Below are 12,453 nucleotides of genomic sequence, written 5' to 3' on the forward strand. Positions count from 1 at the left end.
ATTTTACGGATCGACACATTCCTTCCTTCCTTCCTTCCTTCCTTCCTCCTTGAAATCAATCAATCAATCAATCAATCTCACGACCTCTTCCTTCTTCAAATCAATAATCCATCAATCGTAGGTCGTCGTGGAAATTAATGATGAAATCCATGCACAAATAGGAGAAACAGATTATTATTATTATTATTTGAATTATTATTATGTCTCCGGCCAAATTCCTGTTCACGTTCCTCTTCATATCACTCGGTTTATGGCTCTTCTTATTGTGAGTAGTACCATTTCAATTCATTTATGCATGCCATTCCATGTTTTCTTTCTTTAACTTGATAATTCATACTCATAAACATCATACATATATATTGGTTCATGGATACTTTTAACTTCAGTACCAACAACTCAACAATACTAATAACTTAATCGTACTCAGGACATATGGTTATCATGCATACTTATAACATCAGTCTAACATATCTTTCGGTTAATTAATATACTTTTTACAACCTGCCTATACATGCTTTTTGTTAGTTAATATACTTTTTACAACCTGCCTACACATGCTTGTTTCAGATTTGCTTCCAGGATAGTGGCTTTGTTTTTGAGCCGGGTCCTCAAAGCATCTGTGGGTTTTAGACTTTGCGGCTTCAGACGCTTGAAAGATGTTAGGATCAAGTTTCAAAGGGTGGCTACTCCTCCTTTTCTATCATCACTTTCTAAAACTAATACATTAATGACCACCCAATTCACATGATAAACGAATTTCTATTTTTATAATTACTTCTATATATATATATATTAATGGACATGCTCATCTTGTTGGAAATTTACAGGGGGCTGTTGAATCTGTTTCGGTTGGTGAAATCAAACTTTGCCTGCAACAATCCTTGGTTAATCTAGGAGGTGATTTTATTTCTAGGGACCCAAAACTGCAGCTGCTGATTGCCGACGTAGAAGTTGTTACAAGAATTTCCGACAAAAGTTCTAAAAAGCTGACATCAAGGAAACCCAAAAAGAGCTCTGGCGGTCAGCCAGGGAAAGGAAAGGTGATGGCTGTGGCTAACATTGCAAGATTTTTGTCTCTTTCTGTTAGAGAGTTGGCCGTGAAGGTAGTTTTCTGTTTGCGCTTGTTCATTAAGTCTGTTTTCGTTTATGGTTCATCAAATTACGTCGCACCTTGAATGTTTGGTTTGGTCATACAACACCATGGACTTTATGTTTGCATGATCAAAGTCCTGATATCGTTATCTATAGAAGCTGGCACAAGGGACTAGAGGTGGCAATTTTGACCCTATTACTTAGAATTGGTTGATTATATCTTTTTTATACACGAAATGTGTTTTAAAATTACTTAAAATGTACACGAAATGTGTTTTAAAAGTATAAAACCTCTCAAATCACTTTACACAGCAAATAAAGTTATTAATGTTGTAGTAAAATTTAGTTTTATCATGTTTAACACGTCATTCATTCTGGCCCTTTACCCAACTCACCTCACATGTATAGAAGTGGACTCATTACTGTTATGACTTTGATTTTTTAATCAGTTTTAGAAGTATCTATGGCTTTGATTTTCTATTATGTGTGCTGTCTTTTGTTTCTAAAGTGGTTTGAATTCATTATTTGGCTTTCTTTTCTTCCAAATTTGAGACAGACACCTAAAGCTACTCTAGAAATTAAAGAATTGGGGGTTGATATGTCTAAAGACCAAGGTTCCAAGCCTTCTATGTATTTGAAGTTGCATATTTTGCCTATAGCAGTCCACCTGGGAGAACCACATGATGTTACAGGAGATGCATCCACAATGGAGAAGTCCTCTGCTCACTTTATTTGTGAAGAATTTGGTCTCTTGTTCGAGTTTGGTTCTCACAGGTTTGCTTTCTCTTTATTTTTCAAATTTCTTCAAGTATTTCTTGTACTTGAACTTAATATAATATCCACTTAGCATCTAAATGTGTTTTGGATATCTGTAAGAAAGGAGTTATCTAGCTGATTCTTGAATGGTCTTCTAATTGCTTACCTTCTTTTTGCAGGGAGACGGGTGTGAATGTTAAAAACGTAGATATATCTTTGGGAGAGATTAGTGTAGACTTAAATGAAGATCTGATTTCCAGAAACAAGAAATCATGTGACACTCATGTTGATGAACCTATCAGTCAATCTGACACTTTTGCCAAAAAGGAGCAAAAGAAACATGCTACGCCTGCAGCCATCACAAAGAACACTCCTTTGTTCCCTGAAAAGGTTAGCAAGTGTCCAATTTGTCAAAGCCTAATAGATTCATTAATCATCATAAGCATGATAGTTGATAAACTCTGCGTGTGCTAGTTTGCCCTCACAATGCCAAAATTAGATGTAAAGTTTGTACATAAAGAGCACCATGTTATAATGGAGAACAGCATCACGGCCGTCCAATTCAAGAGCATAAAGTCTCGATCTGTTGAGGATGTGGGAGAAAGCACACGCCATGATCTTGAATTAGATTTCAGTGAGATTCATGTAAGTACGAATATCAGCTTCTCATTCTAATACTATTAATATTCATTCTGAGATCCTCTTTATATAGATTCTTAAAGAAGATGGCAGTTGTATTCTTAATTTACAGAAGCTTGCTGTTCTTTCATTTGTTTATATTCCATTACAGGTCAGCTTTTTTTCAAATTTGAAGATGTGTTTCACTTGGCCGGCCAGTTTATAAACTAATTATTTTCTTTTGCAGCCTACCTCGCCTATAAAATCTGAAATCGATATTAAGCTTGGAGGCACACAGTTGAACATAATTATGGCAAGATTAAAGCCATTGATGCAGTTGCAGCCCCCAAAGAAGAAAAAGACTGCAGCACCAAAGGAACAAATTGGGCATCCAGTAGGTGATGAATTTAAGATCATTGTGTGGACATTCACTTATTCAGTTCCAGAAACATCCATTGCACTTGTTAATATGGATGGATTGCTGCTTTATCATGTAAGTGCTTCCTTTCAAACTGTGCCGTTTATTATTACTTTTCTTTTGATGGTTAAATAATTAGTTTCCATCTTGTTACAGGGTTTTTTGCAGTCTTCACATGCCTTTTCCAACAACACCTCCAATGCAGTTCACTTTGAACTCGGTGATTTAACTTCGCAAATGGCCGATGACTTCCAAGAATCTTTGAAATCAACCTTTTTTGTTGTGGAAACAAACACGGATGCAGTGTTGCACATATCAAAGATCATTCTTGAATTTGGCAAAAAAGAAGTGGATTCAGCTCAACAGTTAGTGCTATCCGTTGATATAATCGGTATTGGCATGTGCTTAACATTCACACGTGTCGAATCCTTATTATCTACAGCTTTGTGGTTCAAGGCGTTATTAAAAAAACCATCTTCTTCTTCTGCTCCACCTGTTCAAAGTGAACCAGCCCCTCCGGTTAAATCATCGGGGAAAGGGGTCCGACTGGTAAAGTTTAATCTCCAACGGTGTGCTGTAAATATATGTGGCGACGTAAGCTTGGATAATGAAACCATTGACGACCCAAAACGTGTGAATTATGGATCGCATGGTGGCCGTGTTCTTATTACTAATATGCCTGATGGCACTCTACGTACTGCAAAAGTAGCATCCATTAAGTACAAAACGGTAAAATGTTCCATCGGATTAGATATTGTTCAGTTGAGTTTGTCTTTGAACAAAGAGAAACAGCTGACTCAGGTGGAGCTTGATACTGTCACGTCCGCATACCGTGAGATTACAGAAGACACGTGTACCCCAAGCGTGGCGTTGCTTGACACTCAGAAAGCAAAGTTTGTAAAGCGAGCTGGAGGGACGTCCATTTGTTCGCTTTTCAGTGCGACTAGTATAACCGCCAGGTGGGAGCCGGATGTTCAGTTAGCATTGGTTGAACTGGGGTTACGGTTGAAGCTCATCATGCACAATCATAAGCTTCAAGAACCACAGGATCATGAGATCAAGAAAGAAGCTCCTCCGGTTAAAAGAAGCCAGAAGAAGAGAGAATCTCTTTTTGCCATTGACGTGGATTTGCAGGTTCTGTTACTGCTGAAGCCGGAGATGGTGTCGAGACCATGATTCAGGTTCAGTCGATTTTCTCTGAAAATGCACAAATAGGTGTACTTTTAGAGGGGTTGATGTTTAGTTTCAACTCAGTGCGAGTTTTCAGAAGTGGTCGAATGCAACTTTCCAGAATCCCGAGTGGCTCTGAGCCAGCTGTCAAATGGGATTACGTGGTTCAAGGCCTTGATATGCATATTTGCTTGCCGTTTAGGTTGCAGTTGCGTGCGATTGATGATTCTGTTGAGGAAATGATCCGAGCGTTAAAGCTTGTGGCTGCAGCCAAAAAGAAAATAATATTTCCATTCAAGAAAGAAAGTGAGAGTTCTAGTGCAAAAAAAACGAGCTCTTCAAAACTTGGTCGTGTGAAATTGTATGTGCGGAAGTTAACCGCTGAAATTGAGGAGGAACCGTTACAAGGGTGGCTTGATGAGCACTATCGTTTAAGGAAGAAAGATGCTCATGAAATGGCAGTTCGGTTAAACTTTCTAGATCATAGTTTATCCAAATCTCCTGCTACTGCAGATACCGTGGCCCCTAATCATGAAGAAAGAGATGGTAAAGATAGAACATGTGTGTATGATGCATCATCAATCGAAAAACAAAAGGATGAACTTTATAAGAAATCATTCCGATCTTATTACGAAGCGTGTCAAAATCTTGTGATTTCAGAAGGCTCGGGTGCGTGTCGTGAAGGATTTGAGTCAGGGTTTAAGTTTAGTGCATCAAGATCGTCTCTTTTCTCCATTACTGTTACAGCCCTTGATTTAACGTTGACAGCAATCAAAGGGGGTGAGGCGGGGATGATAGAAGTTGTACAGAAACTTGATCCAGTTGCTCGTGAAAGCAACATTCCATTTGCTCGTGTTTATGGATGCAACCTTAATTTGCAGGCGGGATCGCTTGTTGCTCAGTTAAGAGACTATTCATATCCCCTTCTTGCTGCAACTTCTGGTAAATGTGAAGGTCGGCCTGTGCTAGCTCAACAGGTCATAATATAGCGTTTCCTTGTCTTTTGTTAAAAGTATTCAGTTTTTCATGTAGACTGCAACAAAACACTAACTTATAAATTTTTGTGAATATCACTGTTGATCAACACTTTAAGGGAAGGTAACCACTGTGACATATATATCTTTTTATGCATATAATGCTGTATAAACAAAATGATATAAAGAATGCTAAATGCAATACGCTTCTGCTGACCAACTCTCCACATTGGTGATAGTATAATGAAAACAGAATTGTAACTGTATTTCTCATATAGGTAATACGGGCAATTTGTGGCACCTAATACAAGGTATTTTCCATGATATTATGGGAAATTTACCTAAATAGTCAAGTTGATCAAGTTGCTCGCTAGCCCTGCTTGCGGTGCGCACATATGATGTATATATGTGTGAACCCTCGGGTGGGCAAAAGTGAAATTGCACTAATTTTGACATTATTTTACTAATCTCGTGAAAATAACATTAAAAGTGACGGACGGTTAATAAGGCATCATGTAGTGGCGTTGATAGCCGAAAGACAAGGGTACATGCACCGATCAGCCGGTGTCCCGATGATTGAGTGCTATGTGCCTTATGTCCAAGGCTTGATGCAAAACTACTATCGAGCCGGGGGTCTCACCGGAAGCAGCCTCTCTATCCTTATGGGGTAGAGGTAAGGTTGTCTACATCTTACCCTCCTCAGACCCTACCATAGCTTTGCTATTGGTGGGATATACTGAGTACGATGATGATGATGATGATGATGATGATGAGTCAAGTTGATCAAGAAAAATTCCATGATAGTAACTGAAACGTAGGGCTTAGCCAGCGGCTAGACGCTTCTTTGAGTGTTTATCTAGCAGCTAGGTAGGCCAGTGAGGGGCCATTTTTTGTGTTTAGCCTGCGGCTAGGTGCTTTTTTTATTATTTACACAGAATACAAAGACACAGCGCCTAAATTTTGGAAGAAAGAGTGTCTAAAATATAAACGTGTTGGACACAACATTGTTCAAGATCCTTAGTGTTAATGATGCCTAACAGTGTGCCTATATTGCATTGTTTAATGTATAATGTTGATAATATGTATTTATTTTTGTACCAGAAATATATGTGCTTTAGTTATATAGACAGATTGTTTTTATTATATGTCAGGGACATAACTAGAACATGTATGCAATAAATAATTAAGTTATTGAATGATTGCAGGCAACGCCATTTCAGCCTCAAACTCTGACTGAAGTTTATATCGGTAAATGGAGGAAAGTGGAAATGTATCGTTCCGTTAGCGGCACAACTCTGCCAATGAAAACGTTTCTGGATTTACCTTTGCATTTTGAGAAAGGTGAAGTATCCTTTGGTGTGGGCTTTGAACCACCTTTAGCTGATTTGAGCTATTCCTTCACAGTAGCCTTACGCAGGGCCAACTTAAGCGTTAGAAACCCGAATCCCTTTATTATCCCTCCAAAGAAAGAAAAAAGCCTGCCATGGTGGGACGAAATGAGAAACTATATCCATGGAAACACGACCTTAACTTTCTCAGAAACATTGTTTAATATTCTTGCTACAACTGACCCGTATGAAAAGTCAGATAAATTCCAAATGTGTTCTAGATACATGGAAATCCAACAGTCAGATGGGCGTATTTATGTTTCTGCAAAAGAATTGAAGATATTTACAACCAGTTTAGAATATTTGTTAAGGAATTCAACCACCAAACCACTAGCAGGCGAAATGTATTCTTTCTTAGTTGCACCAACTCTTATTCTTGAAATTGCAATGGACTGGGGTTGTGATTCTGGTGCCCCACTTAACCATTTTCTGTTTGCGCTTCCTTCTGAAGGCGTTGCGCGTGAATTTATATATGATCCTTTTAGATCTACTTCACTCTCCATGAGGGTAAATTTGGCACTTAGACCTTCTATTGACTCACCAACTGATTCACCTACAATTAATGTAGCTCCTCATGATGTTGCTTGGCTTATAAAGTTCATGAACTTAAATTACCTCCCTCCAGTTAAATTACGGTTTTTCTCTCGATACCCTCGTTATGGTGTACCAAGACTTTCGAGATCTGGCAACCTCTCACTAGACAAAGTGATGACGGAGTTTATGGTTCGTGTCGATTCAACTCCAACCGTTATAAGGCATATGTCGTTGGATGAAAGTGATCCAGCTAAAGGGTTGACTTTTAAAATGACGAAGATAAAATCTGAAATGTATTTGGGTCGTGGAAAGCAAAAGTTTACATTTGATAGCCCACGCGATCTTCTTGTTGTTGTGTACCAAGGGATTGATCTTCATATGCCCAAGGTGTTTCTGAATAAAGATGATTCAACATGTATTATTAAAGTTCAAACATCTAAAAAAGCAGCCTCACAAGATGGAGTTGTTACTGATAATTCCAGTAATGCAGTTGGAACCACTGATCGGCATCGTGATGATGGGTTTATATTATCATCTGATTACTTTATTATCAGAAAACAATCCCCGAAAGCAGATTGTTCTAGATTGTTAGCATGGCAGGAAGCTTGCAACAAAAGTATCGAAATGAAATACGCGACACCTGTATCCGATAATGATGAACGAAAAAGATCAGACCCAAGTGATGAGGATGGATATAATGTGGTGGTAGCTGATAATTGCCAAAGGGTTTTTGTATATGGATTGAAGCTACTTTTGACTATTGAAAACAGAAATGGTATGGTGTCATGGGGTGGCGAGTTAAGTAAAGCCGTTGCACCACCAAAACCATCTCCGTCTCGTCAATATGCCCAGAGGAAACTGCTTGAGGAGACCCAGGATCAAAGCAATAGTCAACCTGTTCAAGAAGATGTTTCAAAGACACCTTCTTCTGTTCAAACAGGAAGTCCTTTAAGTCAAAAGGAAGCACCAACGTCAGATCAGTCTCCATCAAATCCAAATAAAGTCGAACATCAAACATTTGATGATACTGGTACGTGCAATGCCGCGTTAAAGAATTTGTTTAACAAGTATCTATTGAAACATGGGCTGCTTTGGGTATCATGTTAAGACAGCTTACTGCAATGTGTTTTTTCATCATAACATTATTGCTACCAAAAATGGATGTTTGGTGACTTTTAATTCGTTTCTATTTTTAGCTAAATATTTTTACTTGATTCTTTCTGAGATAAAACACAATCCAAATCAACTTGTTCATACATAAACTAGACGAAAATGTAATCACTCGGTATGTGGTGATTTTGTTACAGCAAAACATGTGAATGTTGATGGCTCTGAGGAGGACGAGGAGGGCACATGTAATTTCATGGTAAATGTTATCGGGCCACAATTTAATTTCCACTCTGAAGAGCCCAATGTAAGTTGTTGAGGTGTTAGAACTGCACTTTTAAAACAACTTATGTATTGTTTTTAATCATTTGGTTGAAAAAGGATGGATACATTATGGTGAACAGGGTAGATTTTTGCTTGCTGCTGCTAGTGGCTGAGTTTTATCTCGTTCATTTCATAAAGTTGTAAATGTTGGCATAGACGTGATTGAGCAGGCTGTGAGAGATGGAGGGGACGCTAATGCTGAAAAGCATCCTGAATTGATATGGAACCGGTCAGAGGTGACTGTGATGTTGGAACATGTGCAGGCTCACGTGGCTCCAACTGATGTTGACCCCGGTGCTGGGGTACAGTGGCTAACAAAGATATGCAAAAGCTCACCTAAAGTAAAGCGAACCGGGACCTTACTTGAACAGGTGTTTATGCCATGTTCTATGTACTTCCGCTACACACAGAACAAACCTGGAACTCAGGATTTAAAGGTATATATATCTGCATCACAGGGTTGATACGAGTCAAAATGGGCAGGTCAAACACTTTTTACCTAGTTCTTTTATAAACTGAAAATGTGCAATATATGATTACTATATCATTCTTTTAATGATGTGATATTGTTCAATTTTGGACAACTTTTGACTCGTTTCCTTTTGAGTAAATCATTATAGGTTAACCCAATTGGCCGTTAAAGATAACCTGCTTTTGAATTTCAGTGAAGAACAATGTGATATTTAAGGAACTTGCATTTAATTTCAGACAAATAAACCAATGCTAAAGCTCAAGTTAAAACCTTTCTTTTACAGGTAAAACCTTTGAAGGAACTTGCATTTAATTCTGATAATATAATTGCAACTATGACATCTCGCCAGTTTCAAGTTATTAATGATTCTTTGAGCAATACGCTCATGGCCCGGCCTCCACAGTAAGTTTCACTTTCATCAAGAAACCATGTCAGTGAAGTTCAAGTTTGTAATATAAACTTGCTAGTGTTTGATAACCATGGTTAAAATTAGTGATTCCTAGCCTTGATTTGAATAAAGTTTGTAATTTAGGCATGAGAAAAGCAGCGTTACAAAAGCAGCAGAAGATGATGAAGAGATAGAGGATGAAGGTAATGAGGTGGTTCCTGATGGTGTTGAAGAGGTAGACATAGAACGAGTCAACCTTGAACAAAAGGAACGAGCCGAGAACTTGCTTTATGATGATATTAGAAAGCTTGTTATTCCTACTGATACTGCTATAATGGAAAAAGAAAGTGATACATGGATGGTAACTGGCAGCAGATCCATACTGGTACGCTCTTATTTTTTAAATAAAACATATGTTGTATCATAATATTATTTTGTACTTTTTAAAATTTGGGTATAAACTGGCAGGTGCAAAAACTTAGGAACGAAGTGGTAAATGCACAAAGAGCGAGAAAGGCCGCGGCTGCTTCTTTGAAGATGGTTTCGAGGAAAGCTGCACAAGAAAGGCTAATGGAGAAAGAGAAGAATAAGGGTCCACCATGTGCTATGGGCCTGTCCTTCAAATTGAAAAAGGTTGCATGGAGCATGCTTTTGGATGGGAAACCTATTTCAGAGATTGAGATTAATGGTAAAGCCTTTCATTTTCTTTTTTATTTACCCTCACTGCTAAACAAACATATATATGCAGATATATGATTTTGACAGAGATTACAAAGATACTGGTGTTGCTAGATTCACAATAAAGTATTGTGTTATTAAAAACTGCCTGCCTAATGCTAAATCTGATACTCTTCTGGCAGCATGGAATCCTCCATCGGAATGGGGAAAGTATGTGAACAAACCTTTATTCTTATAATCTAGAGGTTTTATTTAAAACAATTATTATATTTTTGTAGTGGCTGCAGGAAAGTGATGATTCGAGTAGATGCAAAACTAGGTGCTCCAAAGGATGGTGCCTCACCTATTGAACTCTTTCAGGTATTTAAAACAATTCATGGAATGGAACAAAGCAAGTAGAAGATTTTTGTGTTTTGAACACTACATTGTTTATTATGTATAAACAGGCGGATGTTTACCCATTGAAAATACATTTGACTGAGACCATGTACCGCATGATGTGGGGGTATTTCTTTCCTGAAGAGGAACAGGATAGCCATCGCCGCCAGGTCATAACAGTCGATCATAAATACTAATATTTCTAGTTTTGGCTTTAGAAAACAGTGAAACTGAATGCCACTTTTCGACAAATAGGAAGTTTGGAAGGTCTCAACAACTGCTGGTTTACGACGTGGGAAAAAAGGGAATGATGTTACAAAAGAGTTAAGAGGGCTCCACCAAATCAAACACAGTTGATCCCTTGGTTAGTATTTAAAAATACTTCAGTATAAGTTATAACTTTAGCTAAAATTATTTATGATGTCTTATGCGTTTAAATAAACTTTGGGTGACTTTTGAACCATTTGATATATTAGCCAACCTTTTTATTTTATTTTACTCATTTGACTGCAAAAACAACCCGAATGAACCCGTTTATAATTAAATTGCCATTATTAATTATTTTACTGTAGACATCCAAGAAAGGGAAACCAGCGAGCGAGTTGAAAAGAAGTTCTTCCTTTGATAAAACATGGGAAGAAAGTGTGGCCGAATCCGTAGCTAATGAGCTTCTAGAAGAAATGCGTTCTCTAGAGTAGGAAGAATTGAGTAACAAACCAAAGTCCAAGGATTCAAAAACCGCAAAATCTTCTAAAAACTCAAAAGCTTCAAAAACGGGTCAAGAAGACAAGAAGTCAGGAAAACCAAGTAATGATAAAAAAGGCAAGCCTGAAGTGTTGAGAGAGTTTCATAACATCAAGATAAGTCAGGTGGATGTTAAAAGTCATTTTTCTCACATAATAATAATAATAATAATAATAATAATAATAATAATAATAATAATAATAATAATAATAATAATAATAATAATAATAATAATAATAATAATATTTTGCAAATGTCATCAGGTTGAATTACTAGTGACCTATGAAGGGCCTAGATTTGCTGTAAGTGATCTAAGACTTCTAATGGATTCATTCCACCGTGCTGAATTCACTGGAACTTGGAAGAAGCTTTTTGCCAGAGTACAAAAGCATGTTATCTGGAGTGTCCTCAAGTCAGTCACCGGAATGCAGGTAATTTGAACGTGACTGATTATTGTTAATGTTATTATTATTCTTTGATTAACAATTTGGTCGGTGCAGGGTAAGAAGTTCAAAGACAAGGCAACACACAAAGAACCAAATCTGGCAAATGTACCTACCCTTGATCAGGATAGTGAGGGTGAGGATAATCTTGGATTGAGACGAGCTGCTGATGGTGCGGGGGATGGATTTGTGACGTCGGTGAGAGGATTATTCTCTATACAACGGCGTAAGGCAAAGGCATTTGTGTTAAGGACCATGAGAAATGAAGGAGAAGAGCCAATGCCTGGTGAATGGAGTGATAATGAAGATTATTCTCCTTTTGCTAGACAACTTACCATAACAAAGACTAAGCAGCTTATTAGACGTCACACCCGAAAGTTTAACTCAAGAAAAGGTTAGCCTAGCCAAGTTAAGATTATTACTATGATCAATGACTTGTCGAACTCTAACTAACCGTTTATTTATCAGGTTTTTCTGTATCTTCACCAAGAGACGATGACAGTGATTCTTCGGGTGGTGACCCTTTTGAGGAATATCTTGAGTACAAGGCTGCCCAAGAGAAAGCTACTACTGCCCAGGAAAATACTGACATGGATGCCCAAAACAAACCTGAAATCAGTGATTCATAAAGATTTTGTATGTCATTGAACTAGTCGGCAAGGTTGAGTTTTTGTATGAACTATGTAGCTAGATAGGAGAAGGTTTTAGCTTCTTTATCTACTATCTCATTGCAATTTTGATCCTCTTTTTGTGGGAGTTGTATACTATGAAGGGATTTTTTTTCTTGTTCATCTTTTTTGTTATGGTAACTAGAATGAGGTCCAACCCCCCCCCCCCCCCCTTTTGTTATGGTAAGCAGCCTAAATGGAACTTAACCTATATTTACAACTTCTCTTTTGGAGCAAATCTATATTTCTTAACTAGGTTTTAAACCCGTGTACTACACGGGCTTGTGTACAAAAAATCTAA

The 12,453-nt window shown here is 37.8% G+C and overlaps 1 pseudogene; it reads left to right on the plus strand.

Moving 5' to 3' along the window:
- Positions 1-200: 200 nt before the first annotated feature.
- LOC143625224 (protein SABRE-like) lies at positions 201-12,138 on the plus strand (annotated as a pseudogene).
- The last annotated feature ends 315 nt before the right edge of the window (positions 12,139-12,453 follow it).

The sequence above is a fragment of the Bidens hawaiensis genome, unplaced genomic scaffold (genome assembly GCF_021521415.1).
Source record: "Bidens hawaiensis isolate Kalapana, Puna unplaced genomic scaffold, B.hawaiensis_p1.1 tig00004021_1, whole genome shotgun sequence".
Taxonomy (NCBI): Eukaryota; Viridiplantae; Streptophyta; class Magnoliopsida; order Asterales; family Asteraceae; genus Bidens; species Bidens hawaiensis.